This window comes from Pinus tabuliformis, chromosome 5_2, assembly GCF_031772625.1.
Source record: "Pinus tabuliformis cultivar Carrire ecotype Pingquan chromosome 5_2, CPIR1, whole genome shotgun sequence".
NCBI lineage: Eukaryota > Viridiplantae > Streptophyta > Pinopsida > Pinales > Pinaceae > Pinus > Pinus tabuliformis.
In genome coordinates this window covers 395,417,976-395,442,297 of record NC_142306.1, presented here as the reverse complement: position 1 = coordinate 395,442,297, position 24,322 = coordinate 395,417,976, and positions in this window count along the sequence as shown.

Sequence of the window (24,322 nt, the reverse complement as noted above, 5' to 3'; positions counted from 1 at the left end):
ATCTAGTGAGTCAAAGAGTCGAATTGTAAGCCTACAAGCAGGGGAAGAAAGGTCATTGACCAGAAAATCAGGCCAGAGAGAGACTCTTATGTAAATACTCATTTATTAATACAAACAACTCGATTCAGAGTTTGTACAATGTGTAATGTGTTGAATTATAATTTGTCTGTGGTTAGAGTGTTTTTGTGTAACTTATGTTGCAGGTGCAGAACAGAGGCGGAATACAGAGAAGCGTAACAGAACAACTTCCAGCTGCGGTTGGGTAAAAGTTGTTAAGGAAGCTCCACGTTTGTGATTGTGGGTGGATTTGTCTTAGAGACAATAATTCTAACAAGAGAAGTGTTGGGTAGAATTGTTTGTCAACTAGAGGTTCAAGAAGAGAACCATAGAGAAGTGTTACATCTTTGTACACATGGACAGTACAGAAGGAAGCCTTTAGTGTTACAAAGAAGGTGGAGGAACATAAAGGCACAAATGGAGTTAAATTAAGGAGAGAGTTGTGGCAGAATGACAAAGGACCGGAACCCTGAAGGAAGCGAAACCAGAAAGGAATATTAAATAATTGATGTGAAAACCAAGTGAAGAGAAGAGCGAAAAAGTGAAGTATTCTCGCATAATAGCCATTGGATCTAGAAGATCTATGGGAAAGATTTGTTCGTGATGAGTAGCTGAGATTAACTCATAAGATAGAGCTAAGAAATGAACAATGAAGATTCAATCTTAGTATTGGCGAAAGGGGAAAGACGGGAATAAATCTGGACCGTAGGATTTAAAGGCCTCGTCATCCAACAGATATTGGCCGCAAGTTGATCAGGCGTTAACCGTAAGGGCAGACATGAACTTTTATAAGTTGAGGGTTTATAATTCCCATCGGGTCCGAAAAGGCATTAAACCTTGCGTAAGTGTTCCACCTAACATCATTTTGGACTGTCAGATCACACGGGTCTAGATCAACGGTCATAAACATCAGGCTAGTTTGGTGATCGGGAAAAGATATCAGCCGTCGGACCGAGGACAAGATTGACAGTGGATAAAGGTCACGACAATGGAATAAAGAATGCGGAGCTAAAGAGGTTATAGGTAGGGTTTAATTTTAATTGAAGTCCAGTTGTAATCGTACATCGCATGCGAGAGGCAAAGGAGGAATGTAATGACTTGATGCGATAGTGTGATAGCCGTTGATCTGGATGAAAGAGATCAACGATGGGGAAGGTTGTTGGGGATCGCAAGTCAAAATATTTGAAGGTATATCTATTGAGTTATAAGGGTTAAGGATTGGGTTGAGTTTAATAAAGAATTAAGTTATAAAGTTTCGATAGGGAGACTAATGAAGGGTTAGACTATGGGAAGTCTAATGAAATGGTTTCGCTTGAAGATTAAATGAAGGACGTTAACCTTAGCTTATGAAGGTTGACCAAGGTGGTCATAGAAATTCCTGGGATAAGTGAGAATATGCATACTATATGCATACTGTGGGTATAGCGGGGTATTAGCCCTGCATCATTTATGGTATCAAAGCCAGGTTAAGCTCTTTTGATTAAAGAAAAATTGTGCAGAATACAAGAGTGATTGCAAAAGAAAGAAGAGATTAGGTTACTTGAATCTGATAAGTAGAAGGTGTGAGATAAGATGAGAATAAGTGATACTCTAAGAAGAAGAGACTGAGAAGCATAAAGAAAACACAGGGATGTTTGTTTTCTTGAGGAGAATGGAGATTCACTCAAATGTGAAGAATGGATGGAGACTGCTTATGAAGCCATGCATTGACAGTGAACCTAAAGAATCCAACTAAAGGTTGGACAGAGAGGATAAGAGTGTTCTCAGAAGGAACTTGAGAAGCAAGCTTTGAAAGCTTGGGAATGCTCTTTGTTTTGAATATCATTGATATGTAGGTGACAACAAAGCAAGGTGAGAAGATTGCAACAACATAGAGCAAGGAGTGCTCAATTGGTTCCAGAGGAAAGAACCAGAGAAACGCTAAAAGACTGAGCTCAAAGGAGAGAAGCTTAGTGAGGCATATGTAGCAATAAGGAGACTTGTTACTACAGAGGATTGTTGTAACTCATAAGAAGGTCATAAGGGAAATTCCACAGAGGATGTGGGTAGAATTGCTAAGGGATGAAGGAAGTCGATAAGACTTTCTAAGTGAAAGAAGAGGTGGTTAGAACCTAGTATTTCATTGTGATTGAAGTACAAGAGGACAGTTGTGTTGTTAAAATATGTCGATGAGTTGAAGCCTAGAAGGAGCAGAGAGAAGTTCTCAAAGAGGTTCTAGAGAATAGAGAACCAAGTGCTTGCCAAAAAGACCAAGTACTGAGGAAAGCTTGGTGAGGTAAGTGATAGTAGGAAGGACTTGCTATTGTAGAGGCTTTCAAGGAGCTCATAGTAAGTGAGTGAGGAACTCATGAAGATAGAGAATAAGATGACTACTGATAGTCATAACAGAGGTAACAGAGGTTTTGAAGAAGACCACAACAGAAGAAAAGTGAAGAAGGAAGATGCCAAGGTAAATGGAAAGAGGATGAGTCAAGAGGAACGTGACAAGGAGATTGTAGAGTTAAAAGAACAACTCGATGCATTAAGAAGGATACTGGAGGAAAGCCAAAGGCAAGGTTGGGTCTTGAGGAAAAGGGCAGTGAAGTGGTCTAAGCTATAGAGAAGACTACATCAGAGGAAAGTGAAGAGCTTGGTGGAAGAACTCAGAGAGGCTGAGTTAGAAATGGAAGTGTCCATTTGTGAAACAGAATAGGGTGAAGTTCTAAGTGAAGATGAAGACTAGAGATCTATGGAAGATCTTATGAATCATGTGAAGGATTCAGAACAACAAGGAGATATGATGACTGAAGCATCAAGCGAGACCACAAGGTCTTATGCTTTTAAAACTGATATTTTGTGTATGATTGCAAGTATTGCAGGAGAAAAGAAACCTTTTGAAGATGTCCTCAAAATAGATGAAGAGTCTATGGATGAGTTACTCAATGAGAGAAGACAGTCATTTAAAGTTGACATAGAGATGGAGGATCAGGATCTTATTCTAATGAATAAAGAAGGAATATTGTCTCAGAGAGGTAGTCTAATGAATTTGATTAATGTTATTGATGAAGAACAAATGCAGGAGAATATTACTACAGATGATGAGACAAGGATAACTCTGGGAGAAGAGTGATAGAGGGACAACAAGGCAAAATGTATTGAAGAAGAAGTCTATGCAAAAGACTTATCAAAGGGAAAATGGACATCTGATGATTTATTAATAACAAAGGAAGGTATGGAAAATTGTGTGAAATTTTCAAATTCTACTCCAATTGAAATTATCAAGTTATATGGAAAAATAGACTTTCAAAGAAGGGAGTTGGAAAAATAGAAGATATATACCCAAGATGGATTGCTGAAAAAGGAAGGCAAAAAAATTGTCATGAATGACAATCATAAGAAGAAAGAGATGGTAATGGAAGTTCAACAAATTGACATTACAGAAGGAGGAGTTCATTACTATGAACCAGAGAAGAGAGATATCATTGAAGAAGATGGTATGGAGGAGAGACTAGCTGACAGTCTCATGAATTCTTTTGAGAATTCAAATCAGTAGACTGATATGCTGATGGAGGAGGAGAAAATAGAGCAACATATTGATGTGTTGCCAAAGGAAGAAGAGGCACTGAGGCCTTATGTTTTCTATTTTAATAATTTCTTTGTGAGTGCAGGTTTAGTTGCAGATGTTGGAGAAAATTTGGCACAGATGAGCAGCCAAATAAAAATGAAAGAAGAATATTATGTGGAAGTATTTAATCCATGGAACAGAGATGTTAGATTACTGTAGAGAATGCTGGAAAGTCAAGATTCAATGCAGAAAAAGATAATCATGAAAGAGGGTAAGGATGAAAGGGTGGCAGTAAGAATCTGAAAACTTCAAAGAGAAGATAATAAAAAACAATTTGAAGAGTTAGTGGACAATAGAAACAACCTGAAGTAGAGAGAAAGAGGTAATAGTGAATGGCAGAATATGGACCAGCCCAAAGATATGCTAGAGATGGAGATTGAAGAGTTATGGCAGTTAATGATGAAGTAGTCCATATGGAGGAATTTAACAGCAGTAGGAAGAATGATCAATCAGAACTTGAAATTGATTGACAAGGAGAGGCAGATGAAACAGAAGACAACCAAGATACAACAACAACAAAGGTGCAAAGCATTCAGACAACTAAAAACTAAAGTTTGGGACCCTGGAGGTTCCTATCAACACATGAAGACACATGATCAGGAGATCATGAATTTTTTCTACTTTGGGAGTCTGATGCAGGAGCATTAGCTCAAACCTATCATTGTATTGTAGTAGACATAGGGGTCTTGTGTTTTCAAGTAAGTTGGATTCCTATGTATGTAATTATTAATGTTTTGAGTGGTTACTTAGACAAGAGTGAGGATATTTGTAAATGCTCTTGAATGGAGGAGAACATGAGTAATTAATGATGTTGAGAGAGTTAGAAATCAAGTGAAAATATTGGACTAGAAAATGGTTTCATGATTCGAGGAGCTAGAGAGGACTCTTAGGGATAAGTAGGAGTTAAAAGTGGACTTAGATAATATTGAGGAGTTAGTTTAGCAAATTAAGTATTTGAACTAGAATTAGTTCAACAAAACCTTTTTGTACAAAGGTAAGCCTAAAAGTAGTCAGTAGGTTAGAGAAGTAGCTAGAGAGTAGCTAGTGAGTAAAAGAGTCGGATTATAAGCCTACAGGCAGGAGAAGAAAGGTCACTGACCAGAAAATCAGGCCAGAGAGAGACTTTTGTGTAAATACTCACTTATTAATACAAACAACTCGATTCAGAGTTTGTACAATGTGTACTATGTTGAATTACAATCTGTGTGTGGCTAGAGTGTTTCTGTGTAACTTATGTTGTAGGTGCAGAATAGAGGTGGAATACAGAGAAGCATAACAGAACAACTTCTAGCTACGATTGGGTAGAAGTTGTTAAGGCAGCTCCACAGTTGTGATTGTGGGTGGAGTTGTCTTAGAGACAACAATTCCAGCAAGAGAAGTGTTGGGTAGAATTGTTTGTCAACTAGAGGTTCGAGGAGAGAACCATAGAGAAGTGTTACGGCTTTGTACACATGGACAGTATAGAAGGAAGCCTTTAGTGTTATAGAGAAGGTGGAGGAACATAAAGGCACGAATGGAGTTAAATTAAGGAGAGAACTGTGGCGGAACAATGAAGGACTAAAACCCTGAAGGAAGTGAAACCACAGAGGAATATTAAAGAATTGATGTGGAAACCAAGTGAAGAGAAGAGCGAAGAAGTGAAGTATTGATGCACAGTAGCCGTTGGATCTAGAATATCAATGAGCAAGATTTGTTCGTGATGAGTGGCCAGTATTAACTCATAAGATAGAACTAAGAAATGAATGATGGAGATTCAATCTTAGTATTGGCAAAAGGGGAAAGATGGGAATAAATATGGACCGTAGGATTTAAGGGCCTCGTCATCCAACGGATATTGGGCCGTAAATTGATTAGGCATTAACTGTAAGGGCAGACCCAAACTTTTATAAGTTGAGGGTTTATAATTCCCGTTGGGTCTGAGAAGGCGTTAAACCTTGTGTAAGTGTTCCACCCGACATCATTTTGGAACGTTCGATCAAAAGGATCTAGATCAACGGTCATAAACGGCAGGCTAGTTTGGTGATCGAGAAAGGATATCAGCCGCCGGACCGAGGACAAGATCGACAATGGATAAAGGTCATGACAGAGGAATAGAGAATGCAGAACCGAAGAGGTTATAGGTGGGGTTTAATTTTAATTGAATTCTGGCTGTAATCGCACATCGCATGCGAGAGGAAAAGGAGGCATGTAATGACTAGATGCAATAGTGAGATAGCCGTTGATCTGGATGAAAGAAATCAACAGTGGGGAAGGTTGTTGCAAATCGCAAGTCGAAAGCTCCGAAGGTATATCTATTGAGTTATAAGGCTTAAGGATTGGGTTGAGTTTAATAAAGAGTTAAGTTATAAAGTTTCGATAGGGAGACTAATGAAGGGTTAGACTATGGGAAGTCTAATGAAATGTTTCCGCTTGAAGATTAAATGAAGGACCTTAACCTTAGCTTATGAAGGTTGACCAAGGTGGTCATAGAAATTCATGGGATAAGTGAGAATATTCATACTATATGCATACTGTGGGTATAGCGGGGTATTAGCCCTGTGTCACACAAACTATTCTCTGCAACCCTTTGTTTTTCCTCTGAAATGTGATATTTTCACACTTTGAAATAAGGGTTTTCTTAGCATCATCGAATCCATTTGTGAGTTGGGTGGCATGTAAATCTTAATGATTTTCTTTACCAAATTCTGATGAGGGTGGTTGGAAAATTTGAGTTTTATTTTTTCAAAGACACTATCAAGCTTGAACAACCACCAATAAATTTTGACTTAATACTACTTTATTATCACAACTTTTTCGCCAAACTTCAAGCATAAGTAGATTAATCATAAATTTTGTAATTAGTCCTGATATAAAAAAATTTATTCTAAAATTTTGTAACACTTATCTAGTTCTGTCACTACTCATTAGCCTCTAATGAAACAAAGGCTCAAAAATCTAATGAAACTGGCGTGATTTACGGATTTTAGAGGCTTTGAATGGATTCAATGACATGATAACCCCTTGGGACAATGACCTAGACCCAGGTGAAAACAAATCCCATCAACCACGGATAAGCTTGGGAAAATTGTGTCTAAACCCTAAGTGTTGATAATATATCACAACCCTTAATTTTTTTTTAGACTTTATTTTATCTCGTACTGAGAAGAGAAAGTTTTTTTGGGGAAGAAGGTCATGCTACCAACATGAAAAATCATAGTTATAGGACTACCTGAATTGCCAAAAGAAATGGATTCCTTAGCTAGGATGATTTCTCAAACCAAAATCTTGAGCTATGCCACAATTAAGGAAAGAAACTTATCAAAGTTAATTAGGTTGACATTGATTTAACCCAGATTCAACATCATCACTAACAAATACCATGATTATAGGGAGCCAAAAGTTATTAGCGCAAGGAAAGAACCAAAAATTAGTGATCAATAGGATCATTATAGAAGATAGGATAAATATTAGAGCCCAGTTGACTCCATCTATTTTCGACTGAAATGAATGCTAGCTACTTTCCTATTCAAAAAGTGTAGCTTTAGTAAAGCATATTTTATCTCAATCCATTTTCAGTTAGCTTGGTCCCTAGATTAACAAATGAATGTTTTGATTCCAATAAAGTAGTTTGAGTGGACCCTGGGAAACAATCATAATTTTGTTGCTACTACACAAGAGGGTGGTTTGTGCCTATTTTTTTAAGACGGAAACAATATTTTGTCTTAAATAAATGTCTTAAACTTCCCTTTTTACACTTAAGGCATTTTATTAAAGGAGGTTACTTTGTTGCCTATAGAATATGACATTTTCTTTATATTTCATCAAGGACATGGGGTAATAGATTTGGCTTTGTGTTAGTGTTTCCCTCAATCATACCCTTGAAAGTGGGGAGGTGTTAATTTTAGTTAACAATGGTATGGTTTATGGCAATGAAAATTTCCAATTTAGTTTCCAATAGCAATCACATTAACCATTAATCACATTAACAACCCCATCAAGGAGAATGTTTCTATCATCATCAAGGAGAAGTTTCTATCATATATATCATTATCAAATTCAAGGAAGAAGCAAGTGGAAGAAGCATCTTAAAAAATAAGTATATGTCCTTATCTGAATATGTTAAAATGTATTTTTGCAAGGAAAGCTAAAAATTGGTTGGGGCTTCAAACTATCTTGCATGGAAGAAAAGGACAGATCTAAATCTCATTGAAAATGAGGTCATGGATCATGTCAAAGGATCTATCACCAAATGAGGGTGGATTAAAAATGTGAGTTTTGAATTTTGCATAGACAGTGTCAAGCTTGAACAACCACCGATAAATTTTGATGTAATACCACCTTATTATTAGATATTTTTGGAAAGCTTCAAGCATAAGTAGATTAATCATAAATCTTGCAATCAATCATGATGTAACATAGTCTCTTCTAAAATTTTGTAACGCTAGTCTAGTTTCGTCACTTTTCGTTAGCTTCTAATATAACAAAAGTTCCAAACTCCAATGCCATTGGCCTGACTTAGGGTTTTTTTAAGGCTTTGGATTGATTCAGTGACATCAAAACCGCTTTGTACAATAACCAAAACCCAAGTGAAAACAAATCCCATAATCAATAGATAAGCTCATAAATTTTTGTGGCTAAACCATAACTAAGTATTGGTAATATATCATTTCCCTTAATTGTTGTTGATACTTGACCTCTTATTTTAGCCTAAACTCATAAGTTTTTTTTTTTTGTTTGGGGAAGAAGGTCATGCTACCAACATGTGAAATCATGGTTATAGGACTACTTGAATTGCAAAAAGAAGTGGTTTCCTTAGCTGGGATGATTTATCAGACCAAAATCTTGAGCTATGCCACTATTAAGGAAAAAAAACTTATCAAATTTAATTAGGATGACATTGATTTAACCTATATTCAACATCATCACTAACAAAGACCATACATATAGGCAACCAATAGTTCTTAGCACAAGGACAGGACCAAAAATAGTGATCAACAGGATGAATAGGGAATATAGAATAAATATTAGGGCCCACTTGACTCCATACATTTTTTGCTGAAATGAATGCTAACTACTTTCCTATTCAAAATCTGTAGCTTTAGCGAATCGTATTTTCTCTCAATCCAACTAAGCTTCATCCCTAGATTAAAAAATTATTGTTTTGATTCCAATAAAGTAGTTTCGAGTCGATGCTGGGAAACAACCAGACTATTGTGCATATTGATTATCCTCTTTTCAAGCAGTGAGCTTCTATCTGATACTACGTAATTCATCTACCAATCTCTATGAATATAATAATGTGTATCTTCTAAAATTGAGCTTCAAATTTAACATGAAGAGCCCTATCATGGCTATAACAACTTAGTTTTTGGGGACCCTAGCTAAACTTAGTTCTAGAGTAAATTCCACAATGAATAAACAATGCCTCTCCAAATCAAAGTTGTAGTTAGACGTAAAGTATAGTAGGTTTCACAGTGACCAAATAACGCTTCTCCAAATCCAAGTATAGTCCTAAGGCTAGTCAAATGTAGACGGAAACAATAGAGATGGTCGTTAGTGGATTTGGATGTCCCTGGGCAACTCGATCATGAAAAATAGAAGATATGGACGCCCCAAGTTGAATTGAAAATTTATATGTGCAATTTTTTTTATTTTACTAAACATATGGAACTGTTTCATTATCTTGGTAGACAAATTTCATGAATTGCAGTTTCGATACACATATGGTATTATTTCGTTATTTTATTTAATGCATTTCATGTAGTTTTGTACATGCATCTGGTAAAGTTATTATATTTTGGTCAACAAATATGATTTTACATAACATAAGCACATAATATAATTATATAATTCTTATTTGAAGTAACGTAGTTATAAATTTCTTCTTAGGATTTGTTTTTCCTTAACATAAATTCCTATTGTAAGTATAGATTTCTTTAGCCTTTGTCGCCTAGAAATGGACGTTGTAAGAATACTTCTTGTGAAGGACCTTTCACAACAAGTAGCATAATTATAGAATTATTATTGGGAATTATTTTTCCATACCAGAAATGCCTAAGATAATTATAGAATTCTTCAGCCCTTCGTGCTATAGAAATGGACTCAATAAAGTGGACATAAAGAGCATATTTGGACACAATAACACATAGAGAAATGATTAAAGCCATAATTTTTGCACAACAATTTAAGGAATCAATGAAAAATTTGTTGAATTCCTCTTCCACAGTGAACATGGTTGCAAACTTCTATAGAAGGGGGTAGTTTGAGAAAAATTTTCAAGATGAAAATATTTTTTCATCATAGACACTCAAATTGTCTTAAAAAAGGTCTTAAATTGCTCTCTTTACACCGAAGGTGTTTTATTAAAGGAGGTTATTCAGTTTCCTATATAATATGATGTTTGGTTTATATTTCATCAAAGACGCAAGGTAATAGAAACGTCTTTATGTTTGCATTTCCCTCAAGCGTACCCTTGAAAATGGGGAGGGGATTCATCCACTCATTGTTTTATATGAAGAATCAATGGATGGTTTTTATATTTTGATGCCATTTTCAAGACCTAGAAGACATGGTTGTGGAAGACCCAGGAGTCATGGTCGTGGAACCTGCAAAGGGATTTTCCGATTCAAAAGAAAAGGGAGAGATAGATGGGTTTCAGGTAGGGGTTCTCGGATGGACATTAGGGAAATCAAAATTCATGGGAGTTAGAGGATTTATATGAAAACATGAGGAGATTGATGGTATCCCCCTCTAATGCTTCCGAAAACTAGTGTGATGTTTGTGATGAGACGACCATAGGGCCCTGACTACAACCACTTCTTCTTCTACCTAGAACAAAGACCTTATGGAAGAACACATAAACTAGGTCAATCAATTCCTCAAAACTACTTTTCAAAATCCTTAGGAGTGCTTGATTGGTGAGTTCACATCTCTAGGGTTTGGTATTTATTTCCTTATTTGGAATTTTTTGGGTGAGTATTTGAACCCATTTTGCATCTTTGTCAACATGTTAAGTGGAGTCGTGGAATTATGGTTTTATGAACATCTAGAGATTGGTATATTCAATTACGGGATTTTTTTTAGTGTGGCTAGGATAGAGAGGTGTGGATATATCCATATCTATTTTTGTTTCAATTGTTTTATTTAAGTATGATTTTGTTTCAGTTGTTTATTAAGTTTTGGAATTGAAGAAAGAAATTGTGGGTTGTGACTGGTTGTTAGGAAAAGTAGTTTCGAAGCTTAGAATTGAACTTAAGAGCTTAGAATGTTTGTTTATAATTCTTTGGGTTATGAATATGAAGTTTGTCTCGAAAAGGTTAGTAGGATAAGGTATGACTATAATGATATCCTACATGTGGTGACCAAATTTAACACAAAGAGTTATGCAACTATTCAATTTTTCTATTTTGACACGAGGAATATGTTACAGTTAATGGTGTAGGAGACCCACTAAACAAGTTCAATCCAGGGAGAATATATATATGGCTCGCTATATGCCGATCTACTAGAAAAATAATAATTTCAGTTCCCACTAATTATATTCCTACATGTAGTTAACTATAAGAATTTTTCTTTTGGTTACATGCTCTTCAACATTGGCCTAGCCTTCCTTCCAAAATAAAATTTGACCCTACAAATCAGGAGTTCATATACCATCTTCAAGGAAAGATTAACTTCGATAATTCTTACCCTCATCCTTTTATTGATGAGTTCATTCAAATAAATGAAGGTGGATATGGGATCTGATATAACCACCCAAAAAAATTTCCAGGTATGTATTTCTCACACAATAGGGGCTTTTTTAACCTAATTGGTACAATTAACCCTGTCAGCGATAAGATCCAAACCCATTACTTGATAGGTAGTGGATAATATCATTCAAACAAAAATTTATGCATGTTTTGTTTTGGATATAGATTGTATATATATATATATGTGGAAATGTACAAAATTTCAAATGTAAATTGTGTATACATATTAAAATTGTCCACATTTTGGATGTATACCCTACCCATCACTTGAATGTAAATTGTGTATATATGAAAAAAAAAAATTCCTATAGAGATTTACTATAGATATTCCACAACATTAAGAAATGGTTTTACTCTAAGCATATACTTATGCAAGTTTATCATGTCATTGGGTGGTAGCAAGTGAAAGGGAAATTCATTTTTTTTGTTATATTCCTACACCCTAGTCAAAATCATTTCTTTTACTCTACCCTATCTTTGATAATAATATGAGTTTATCTTGCTATGAGGTGACAACAATTGAAAGGATAGTCTATTGTCATTTCAAATACCTACACCTTAGTCAAAATCATTTTTGGTTATTTATTCTTGAAGGTTCATTAATCAACTTGTACTAGCATTGATAATTCACCTAGTCTCACTTGAAATTTGAATATATTAACAATGATATAACTAAGAATACAAGCCCAGGCATTTAGGGTTGAAATTGGTCATGTTAGTTTGTTGTTCTAATTTTATTTTCCTTTCCATTTGGACAAAAAAAAAAATCTCATTTAAGGAGAAAAAAAATCACTTTCTTTTTATGATTCATAGCTTGTCTTAGATCCCTCAAAAGAATTCCCGTGTTATAGAAAAAAAACATCTCAAATAAATTATAATTCTTCCCAGCAGTATCGGAAATGGAGAACATCTAAATGAACCCACACTAAAAATATCTGAAAAGTTGTTACAAAAATATTAAATTATTTTCTTGTACCAAGCTAACAAAGTCACATAAAAATTTTGTACAAACTATTCGTTAAGAACCATAGGTCTTTAGTGACCCCCATCATCTAATGTACTTGCATGTATCATTAATTGAAGTCCAAGTACCATCCCAAGATACCCTCAGAAAGAAACATAAACATATTTCATGATACAACTGTCATAAAAAAAGTGGGATGATCAGCTTCAAAGGACTACTCATCCATATCTTCCCAAACGTTACATTGACGAACATCCAAAATATTCTACCCTTTGACAATCCATTAGCCTCTTCATTCCTTTCCTTGCAAACAAAGTACAAAATTTTGAGACATAATCCTTTACATCAAGCTAACTAAGGACTAACCAAATATTGTTCACAACTTCAATTGTGAACAAGATTCAAATGAAAAACACTATGCATATGAAGAAGGGGGGTACTGTAACATCATGGTAGCATAATAAGAATTTATCTATAGGATTCCAATTAACAAGAGCTCAGAATGAGATGGAATCATATCAATTTTCCAATGCCATTTACTATATTTCCATGCCATTTACTATAATTCTATACCACTGTTGTTCTGTGGATCATTAAATATTCCAATTCTAAGATCACAATGATTACCCATACTGTATAGATATAAGCAACACTGAGGATCATACTCCCAGTAAAAGGATATCATAAATGTTATTAGAAACACAGAGAAATAGAGAAAACATCATGAGAGCAAGATTGTAGTTGGAGCAAGATCATATGAGTACTTGTAACTCTTCCAGATCATATTATATTCAACATGACTATACTATATGCAGAGAAGCATAATATATAAAGAAGTAACGTCAATACTATTCGTAGGAGTCAATGGACCAAGACACTTATTTTATAATAATAACAAAGATCGATGAGAATGATACCATACCAGAGATGAGAATTGCAAACCAAATTGAGAGTGTTGTATCCAAGTGTGAGTCATCTAGAATATATGTTGGACCATGCCATACACAATTCATCACACTAACATGATATGTGAGCCTTCTAGCTGTGATGATATGTGAGCCTCCATATTGTGACTTCAAACTGTAATTCCATGCGAGACTATATACATATTAAAGGAGGACCTGTAGCATAAGTATTGAGGGTAGTTCTAGACCATACCCTTGTCAAAATAAAAAGAGACCAAATGCCATTCGAAGTGCCATGCAAGAAGAGATTCCATTCTATAAATTTGTGAGAGGAGTAACCTTATGCGAGAAGAGAAACCATTATGTAGCCATATGAAAGATATATTGTGTTGCGAGTAGAAAAGAGATGTTAAATCAAGGATGTTTACACAACAGGGACATGGGAAAAAGAGATTTGAATCCTGAGCCAATGCGAAGTACAAAAAAGAGATCTAAATCCTTAAATTTTCTTGTGTAAGAGACTAACTTGATTGAGTTTATATAGTGGTTCCCATGAGTGGAAGGACATGACCTTTGAAGTTAGGCCGAAATAAGAAGCCAAATTTTGTTGGAGGGAAACCAAAAATTAAATTTAAATTTTCTCAACAATATTTTCCATAAGCTATAATGTACGTGAGCCGACATTAATTTTGAGCCTTACAAAATAATTTTGAAAGATATGCCCAATAATATTAATATTAATTTATTTTATTTCTATTTGGGAAATTTGTTTTACTTAGGGGCTTGAGGATTTCCCTTTTGGAAATTCATCCTGATGTTGCCCCACATTTCAACACTCCCTCTCATCTAGGGAGGAATTTCCATCTGCATTAGAACTAGATGTAAAAATATGATTCATCAGGACTCATCTCTGATTACATGTTTCAAGAAGGCATGTGGTTGCATCATGATTACATCCTGTCTCATCAACATCATCATTACATCTCGTCTCAATTTCCTTTGATCATCAACTGAAAAATCTCGATCTAAGAAGAAGAAGAAGAATCATAGGGGAGCTTCAGATACCACCCTTTAAACTCAACCATTATCATACGGAGGCATACTACTTCAATCATGTATCCAATAATCAATCCAATCATCTGAAGAAGAATCATCAAGGGAGAATACATCTCAACCCAATTCAACCCACATAATTCTTCCATATGGTCATCATATATCTTGTTTCAACACTTTTTTTTCATCTCCATTTGTTGAAGAATCTCAAATATGAAGAAGAATGGGACATCATATGGGAGCACAGCTTAACCCATAATAACATCAAGGAGCTTTTCTTAATCCAAAACAACATCATGGAGTTCGGCTCAACATGGAACCACATCAAGGGGCCTAGTTGAAATCAGAACATCAGCCAGTGGGGAGCCAAATGCTACAACATGGAATCTAGTGACAATGAGGAAGGTCATATGGGACATTCAAACCTCATGTTATCTCACATAGGGGAGAATTTGGCTACCACCCTATGTCCAAAGATAGTGGGTGAAATCAAACCTACCCCAATGTGTAGGGATCACACTCTATCCCAAAGTCCCTGAAGATAGGTGAGATATACTTACCTGAGGTAAGGATCACACTTTAACCTATTGTCCCTGATCCTCCCATATTGACCCTTGAGAGTCATATGGTAGAAAACTTCCATCCACAAATTTGGGTGAGATCCACCTACTGCAAGGGGTAGGGATCACACTCTATCCCAAGTCCCTCATCCCATTGGCCAGATGGGGAGGTTATCCCATGAAGTGGGTAGGATGATAACTACGGAGTACTCTGAGTAGGGGGGATCCCATATCACTATAAACCCTATCGGTCAGAGATCTCTCATCCCTAGGATCCCTGTAGCTCCATGCTTCACCCTGGGAGCGCAACCATAGGGGAAGAGCACTTCTCAGTATTCTTGATCAGCCAAGACCCTTGTCTGAAAGGGGAATATCCATCAATCCATGTTGCTCTCTAAAAACATATCAAACTTCTCATATCCAGTATTGGCTCAACATTTTTTTTATTTCCTGTTCACATTGGATATCAAATGTCAGAGAAAAATATATAACATAAAGAAAAAACATAGTCATATTTTCTCCCTCTCATATAGGGAAGCAGCAAGCCCCAACCCTAACCTTGTATTACGGAACAACCTAATATTAATCCATGAATATTTCCCTTGTCCCATCTATATATGATCATACTTTGAATAGATCAGAGTGCATACAAGGATCCATATGACGGATTTCTTATCATGGTATCCATCAGATCTAACAATAATAATTCATTAATGCAAACAAGCTTGTCATGATTCTAGCAAGACACTGCCTCTGATACTGGGAAATGAATCTTGAAATTACTTGGGTGACCTAGTCTTGTCATCAAAGAACTATTAGATCATAGAGTCAATTAGAAAAGACATATCTTTATCAACTTTACATGTTCATCAATTCATATCTAGAAGACTTGTTTCATTATGCAATAAGCCTGGGATCAAGGGGTTGTCCCTCTAAACAGGAAGCCTCTTCATTCATCATCAATAATGGCATATACCACCAAAACTTCTGAATTTGAGATAACTTTGCTTTCATGCTTTCAATCTGTTGGGAAACATCCATAAGATTCTTGTCACTATATTGGGATTGCTTGCTCTTTATCTCTTTATCCTTTTGTTGTTGAGATTCTTCTTGTGTTCTGTGATTTGTTACGGTGATATGTTTCCTTAATCTCAATATTTCACTTTTTGCATATGAAATTTCTTCCTAGCTTTCTTAATGTAAGTATCCTTTTCCTTACCAAGTTTTATAATGATTTTGTTTGCATTCCCTTCACTCTCATAAATATCTTTTCAGAGATTCATATAGTGAAGCATTTTTCTATCTCAAGTCTACTTGTCTTCGATTTTGCAATTTCTAACTCTTCCACAAAGACTCTAATAAAATTCTCATATCCTCCATAAATTTTGTTGCTTCCTTAAAATATTTATGAAGCGCACTTCTACCTTCTCTTTATTCTAATAAACTTCACTTGAATTCCTAACTCTCTGCTTAAATAAGCAATAACTTTCTTTTCCTCAAAAGATTCACTTGTTGTTACTGTTTTCTTGTGAGATTCATATGGTTCTTCTTTTATTCTCATAATAGGCTACATTGTCTTCTAATTTCTTATTCATAATCGATGAGTCATTCCTCGTTTCATCCCTTTCTTTATTTGTTGAAGCTAGTTCATTGGACATTTTACTTGAGGTTTATTCTACTTCACATACCTTTTCCTTCAGATAATCACTCATTGTATCTCTATCATTTTCCAACCTGGTAATTTTTTACCTAGGTTGTGCTTGTACTCATACTATTGTAGTCAACTCACTTGATAAAGTGAAAAACTTTCTTTGTAAAGTTTCTGAGATTTCAATTGACCTTTTAGCTCATTACTCAGGTGCTACACACTTGAATTTTCATCTTCTAATAAGGATTTCAAGGTGGAAATTTCTTTCTCTAAGCTAGCAAGGATCCCATGGCTTCTTCATGTGCAATATTTATTTTTTCTTTCAACTGGTTTGACTTCCTCTTGCATGGAAAAAAAGTAGCTTTCCTATAAGATACCAAATCTTTAAGTTTCGTTTCATTAAGTTCTTGATGCAACTTGACTAGCTTCTCCTTTTTATCCTCTCTCTCCACAATATCTTATGCAAGTCTCTCAATGGATGGCTCTTTTAGACGCAGTCCATTTTGAGCACTTTAAAGCTCCTACTAAAACTCTTTGATTTGAGCCTCTACCTATAACAATGAATTTCTCATTTGTTCAGTCTTGGAAGAAAGCTTTGTAGACTCCTTTTCTCTTCCTCTAAGATACAATATCAGGTTCTCAAGCTCCTTTTATTTTTCCCATTATTCAAACTCTTCCTCCGTTTTATTCTGTCTCTTCAGTTTCTTTTGCATGTCCTCTTGCTCCATAAGTTATAGACTGATATTGTGTCCATGACAGTAGCTAGAATTCCAATCCTAAGACATGTCTGTGCAACAACTTCTAAAACTTCACCTTGTCTGATCATGAACTCATCTATCATCCATCCAAGGATGTGAAGGAAAAGAGACCGGATTCATCACTTATTCCATGAATTAGTTACATAATATCTCTTCCTTTCTTCTCTTTATGAAAATTGTTCTTTCTCAGTGAATCTTCTTCTTAGGAATATTTCAACTCTCGACCTTCAAATGTTTTCATTTTATGATCTTTTAGACTAGGATCTTGATCCTTTGCAAACTTTGGATCCCATGTGGACTCACCAACATAAGCTTCCCCATCTCCAGCTAACGCAAATGAGTTGTAACTGTTATAAGTAAAACATAGTTCTTATGTTTCTTATGACTCATCCAGATCCAGTTCTGTCCAGCTCATATCTAAGCCAACTTCTTCTTCTTGAGTTTTTTGTGTATGTCTTAGATTTCGTTTCTTTTCTATAGATTCTCTCGAAGAGAAGAGTAACTTCGTCATTGGTTTCTTCAAGGGGTGATCTCATTGACTCTTCCTCAGCCCAGCTCTGATATCATGTTAATTTTCTGTAGGGTTGTATTATTCTTTGCTTTTTGGAAATTGCATTACATACTTTACACATAAAAATCACTCCACAACATTATAACATTACATCTTTTATAGTTGCATTGCTTGAAAATTTAAATACTTGCAATTTATTATAGAAAATTTTTCTAAAGGATTCAAAAAAACAAATACATGATTTGCAAAATATTGAAATTGTAAATGCATATAGAGATCCTTTTGATAGTCATCTTCAACTTTATCCTTCCCAATTGCTTCCCCTTTTTTGATTCCATTAGCATTTCTAGGACATGACGGACATGACTTGAGGGATACAGTGTTGCGCCTTTTAGGTAGGAATCCTAAGCACTCGTGCTCTTAGTATTGAGTAATAATTTTCCCAAGTTTTCATGGACACATCACTTGGAACTCCATTCATTAGGTTAGGTTGGGTTTCAAGCTTCAAAATATTTGAGTAGGGTACCTTAACATCAATTTTATTGAGGTTTAGATTTTTAAGGTTTTAAAATGGAAACATCACATGGAAACTATCATTAAAGAGATGAACCAACAAGTATATATGATTGGGGTGTTTCTAGAATAGCCTAAAATACAACTGTTTTTCAAGTAGGATATTTTGAATGGCTTCACATTTTTGTCAAGTTTGCTTGAATGACTCGAAACTGCCTAAATCAAGACATAGTTTCCATTTCACGTTAAAAGTATATGACAATAACAAAATTCTAGTAGTGCCTACACCCCACAGTAGATTGGGATTGGTTTCGTTATTTGAGAGGTTGCATATGATGGAAAATTTCACATAATTAGCATTTACAAAAATCACAATAGAGGGAAGGTCACTCTTTGTCACCTCTAAGGAGGAATATTTTTTTCTTCCCACACCTAATTGTTCCACCATAACTTAAGAAGTTGTTAAAGTGTTACAAAATGGCCCAAATAGAGGGAAGTACGCACAAACAATTTGTTGATACTTTCTAAGATAACAATGTTTAGCCAACATTGTTATACATTGTTAAGACTTAAAGAGAAAATGGTGAAGTAATTGTTGGCAGATAAATTGGGTATGAAGCCATCACGTTGTTAGAACTTTGGTTGTCTTGACTCTCAACTCTCCCTTCTTTTTCCTCTTTGCTTCAAGGTAGCAAGGTAATAAAAAGACCATATTTTTTCTGTCATGCAACATTTTGAGTTTTGTTTGGTGACTCTTGCATGGTTATGATGGTGCTCATTCCATGTAAGCAACAATGCTACCTCACCTATTGGAAATAAAATATTTTAACAGGTCGCACTTAATGTCAAATACTAATCACCAAGGTATTAAAACTCTTATGAATCTTGGGAATACCTCTCATTAATCCCCGTGACCTTGGTTGCCAAGAAGAAACCTTATCACAGGGATTAGATGCTTGTTTTAACATTGTGTGGTCTGTATTTGGCTAGACCTTGGAGGGAATATCTTGATTTTTAACCTAATTATATTTTTTTTGGAGTTTACAGATTTTTTATTTGTAAAATTTATGTTTAAAGGTTTTCCAATCTGATGGCCATGTTATGGTTAATATGTTTGGAATGTGAAGTCTGCAACACAACCTTAGATGGTTGTTGGTCTACAACATGCCTTATTCCACCACAATTTTCCTGGACTCACATGAACCCACCAAGGCCCGCCTTTCCTGAGTTCATTAGTTCTTTTTGTTGACTGTAAATATTTATAATTTATTAATTTACCCTTTTCAGAACTAATTCATTTGACAAAATGAAATGGTTCCAAATGCCAGAAAACAATTAGGAAATAAACTGATATTTAATTTAACTGGATCTTGCCTTAGAACCTGAAAAGCATTCAAATCAAAGAGACTCACAAATAGGACCTACATAGGGTAATGGAATTCCACTTCAATAGAGTGTTTTTTTCGATGGTTTTGCCTATTTTGTTTCAGTAGCCTAAATTTCAAGTCTATCTATTCAACTAAGAATGAATTTGCCAACCAAGGAAATTTTTATAGATTCAAACTTATCTTGAAGTGTAACAACCTTGGTGAATCTTAATGATACCTAAATTTCCAACTATAAAATGTTTGAAAATGTTATGGCAAAATATTCAAGTTCCTAAGGATTTTATATATAGTTTCAATAACATTTTGGCAATTATTTAAGTAATAGAAAATTTTGTTAAAAAACAGACACTTGAAAATCATTTTTTGGGAAGAAAGTAAAATTAGCAAGAACCATAAAATGTTCCATCTGTTGTAGGAATGTGAATCTGTGTGTTTTATTGTTGTTTAGATTGGTCAAAAATGTATCTGGGAAAGTTGCAGATGTAACAATTTCTATGAAAGAATTTTTTTTGCTTGAAAGTGGAAACATTTACATTATATTTTTAATTGTTTCCTCTCTTGAAGCCTTTTGCTAATGAGGACAACACAATAAAACCATTGTTACTAGTGACATCATCAGTTGACAAGATGGTTTTGAAAAAGCCAATCCCTTTAGATACTGACTTGAAAGTTGTTGGTGTTGTGACTTGGGTTGGCCACTCATCACTTGAGATTCAAATGATGATAACTCAGCCACATGAAGGTATTTATATCAAAATAGCTTACTCTTGTATGTTCCTGTTGACACCAAATCTAAATTAAATCTATATTGAATCCATTTTGTAAAATCAGGTAGCATTCATTATGTATCATGGTGTGTAGGTTGCCTTCCTCACCTAGATATTCACTTCTCTAGGAGTAATGATAGTCACATGTAAGTCAAAGCTAATATGATGAGGATGTCCCAGATAGGTGTTATAGCTAGGAGCCAAATAAGAGAAAATAACACTTTTTAGACCACTAAAAAGAAATAGAAATTGGAGCAGATTGACAACTTTCAAAGCTAAATAGTATCTATGGAGAGGAGACTCTCCGCAAAGATATCATAACTATTAGTAATTTCCAAAGTTTTTTACTTCACCGGTGATTATTAATAAATAATGGAGGACAATGAAAAGATGACAACCATGAATTTTGAGCTATAAATTATATCTAATTGAATTCTTATTCCAACTCAAACAAGGAAATCAAGTGAATGAACCCTTGACAAAGAATTAGAGTTAGATTTGTGCTATAATTGAGTTCATACTTTTTTCTTTGGTTGGACAATGCAAGTATAGGTAAGGAAGAGTCAGACAACATCTATTGCAAAATTAAGCTTGCAGCATCAAAGTGCTACAACTACAAAAGTTGCACCTACTCAAAAAATTAGTGAAAGTTGTGGAATAGATGGCTATTAAAACCATTAGAGAATTCTAGGAAAATAGAAAACAAGATAGCATAATGAAAAAATGTAAAACTTCATCCAAACAAAAGGGTTGAATCTTCCTATTACATCTTGGTTTGGAGGTCTCAGTCTGTTGCACACATGTACAATGCAACCCATGATTTCGTTGGCTGAAATTTGGTCCCAAACTCCTTGATGTAAAAATGGACATAGAACACACATCCTATATTTATGCAAGTATTAGTCCTTGAGCTCTCTTTCTGAGAAGATTAAACTATTATAAAAGTCTCTCATGTCCTTTGTACTCCATCTTGAAGATCAATCACCTTTCCTCAACAATTCCCCTTTTGCAATACATGGGCGATTTTCCTCTTAGTTGTTTTTTATTTTCCCACTTCCAGTTCCACAACCTTGTCTTGGAAATCCATAGCCAATAAAAGAAATGATTCCACCCAATCCTTAGCACAAGGTTCCATCATCCACATCTTTCTTCCACAACAAGAATTCTTGGTTCCACAGATTTCAATAGGATTCTACATCATAGTAACTTGTTTTGAGCTGTAGACTTTGGTAGCTATGACAGTTAGTCTTCTACAGCAACATAACCATTGACCTCGTCATTTCTACCTTCCAAACAAAATAACTTAGACATTTAAACCGACGGGAAAAAAATCTTCTTGGGTGATGCCATTTGCTCAAATCCAAGGATGCCCCTGCATCAATGGAGTATGCTCTTGGTTGATTGGTCTCACTATTGGAATCTTTATATTTTCTATATTTGTTCTTAGATTGAGATATTATGTGATAATTTGGAAATCATCTTGGTATGCTTTGAAATTTGATTGATTTATTGGAATATTTTCTAATATAAAACATAACTTTTTACATTTCAAGTTCTAGTTTCAGGTGAAATGTTTGATGTTTGTGGGTTATTTTATGTGTTGCCAACTTCCATATGAATAAATTTGTATAATGAGAGAGAGAACCTTATGTAGATGATCGTGTGTGAAGAGAGACAGGCACATGAATCTGGTTGGAATCTGGTTGCAAGATTCATTGGATTGTATTCGTTTATGAAAACATATTTAATCTTTGTTTAATCAAGTGGGAAATATTAATGACATGCTTTTGTAATTAATGGTGGAGATTGAGAGTCAATATCTCATAGTTGATGGTGATCTATATTAAAAGTTGAAGGAAAATCACCAGGGACAAGATCCGTTCAATATTTTATCTTGCATTGAAAGGTATGTGACTTTTCATTGATTTATGCAAAACCAATTCTAAATTATTGAATTGAGTAGTGTAGAGCATAGATTAAATGATCAAAAGGTAGAGAAGAATTTGTGCATGTGGAATAGGCATGTAAAGCTTTTATGAAGGTTTACAATTGTCAGACCAAGAGGTAACTCCTCAAATCAGAACTTTATTATTCATTTAGGTTGTTCATTATTATATACAAGAGGGAGTGACTGTTTGGTTCATCTCTCGATGAATCTCTATCTTCTCTGTTATTTATTTACATTAATTACAATTGTACACTCAATCCCTCTGATTAGGTGTCAAAATTCCCCCCCTTAATCTAAAGGGATGTTGGTGAGTCCAAGCATCATTCTGAATCTTTCAATCTTTTCTCTTCCAAGTGCTTTGGTTAAGATGTCTTCAATTTTCTCATTAGTGGAAAAATGGCGGAGATGGATTGTTTTGGCCTCAACATGATGTCAAATCAGATGATATTTAGTATTGATGTGCTTTGTTTGATCATGGAACTTTGGGTTCTTGGCCAACTTTATTGCGGAGGTATTGTCAATCATGAGTGGAGTTGATTGTACTTGTTTTACCTGCAAATCTTCAAGAATTTTCCTGAGCCACACAATTTCTTTTTTTCCCTCAACTACTGCCACATATTCTGCCTCTGTTGTGGAATCTGCTGGAACCGATTTTTTGCATGATCTCCAGGAGACAGCTCCTGATCCAAGACTCATAGCATAACCTAAAGTAGATACCCCAGTTTCTTTGTCTCCATTGAAGTCTGAATCAGAGTATCCAATCAAGCTGAAGTCGCCCACCTGTGTATACTTGATTCCAAAGCCTTGAGTTCCCTTCAAGTACTTTAGAACTATTTTTGCAACAGATCAATGTCCCTCACAAGGTTTTTTCATAAATTTGGAGAGGATTCCAATAGTAAACGAAATGTCTGGTCTGGTAGTAGTTAGGTAGTTGAGACTTCCTACAAGTTGTCTATACTTTGTTGCATCCTCAAATTCTTTTCCTTCAATGGATGTGAGCTTTAAGTTTTGTTCCATTGGAGTAGTTAGAGGATTGCATTCAGTCATGCCAAACCTGATTAACAGATCTTCGATGTACTTCTTTTGAGAAAGGAATATGGACTTCGGATGTTCACTTATGAATGCAATGTAGCTTTCATTGTTCCCTGTCATCAAAATATCATCTACATATACCACAAGATATACAACTGTTTTGCCAACTTTCTTAACAAATAAAGTTGGATCATCATGATCATAATGTTTGAAATTGAATTTCAGAAGATGCTCAATCAGTTTTTCATACCAGGCTCACAGTGCTTGTTTAAGGCCATACAAGGATTTCACGAGTTTTCATACTTTATGTTCATGTCCTTTCATAGCAAATCCTTCAGGCTAGGACATAAAAACATTTTCTTTTATATCTCCATTCAAGAAATCAATTTTTACATCCATTTGATGGACTTTCCAACCATTCTGAGCTATTAGGGCAAAGAGTGTCTGGATGGTAGCCCATTTTGCTATTGGGCAAAAGTCTCCTCATAATCAACCCCTTCCTTCTGTGCAAAACCTTTTTCCAAAAGCCTAACTTTGTGCTTGTCAAGTGAGCCATCAACTTTATACATGTTCTTGTAGACCCACTTGCAGCCAATTTGTTTGGTTCCCAATGGAGGATCAACCAGCTTCCAAGTGCCATTCTTTATCAGGGCATCATACTCCTTTTGCATCGCTTCTTTCCATTCATCATGAGAAGCAGCTTCTTTGAAGGAATTTGGTTCAAAATCTATAGACAAATTCAATTCAGAATCATAAGAAACATCCATGTCAACAGGTGAATCAGAGTCATCTACATCACCTCCATTTTTTCGGTTTGAATTTCTAGTTCCTGTCTTTCCAACCTCATCAGGATGAACACCTTCAAGTGTCTTTGTCAGCCACTT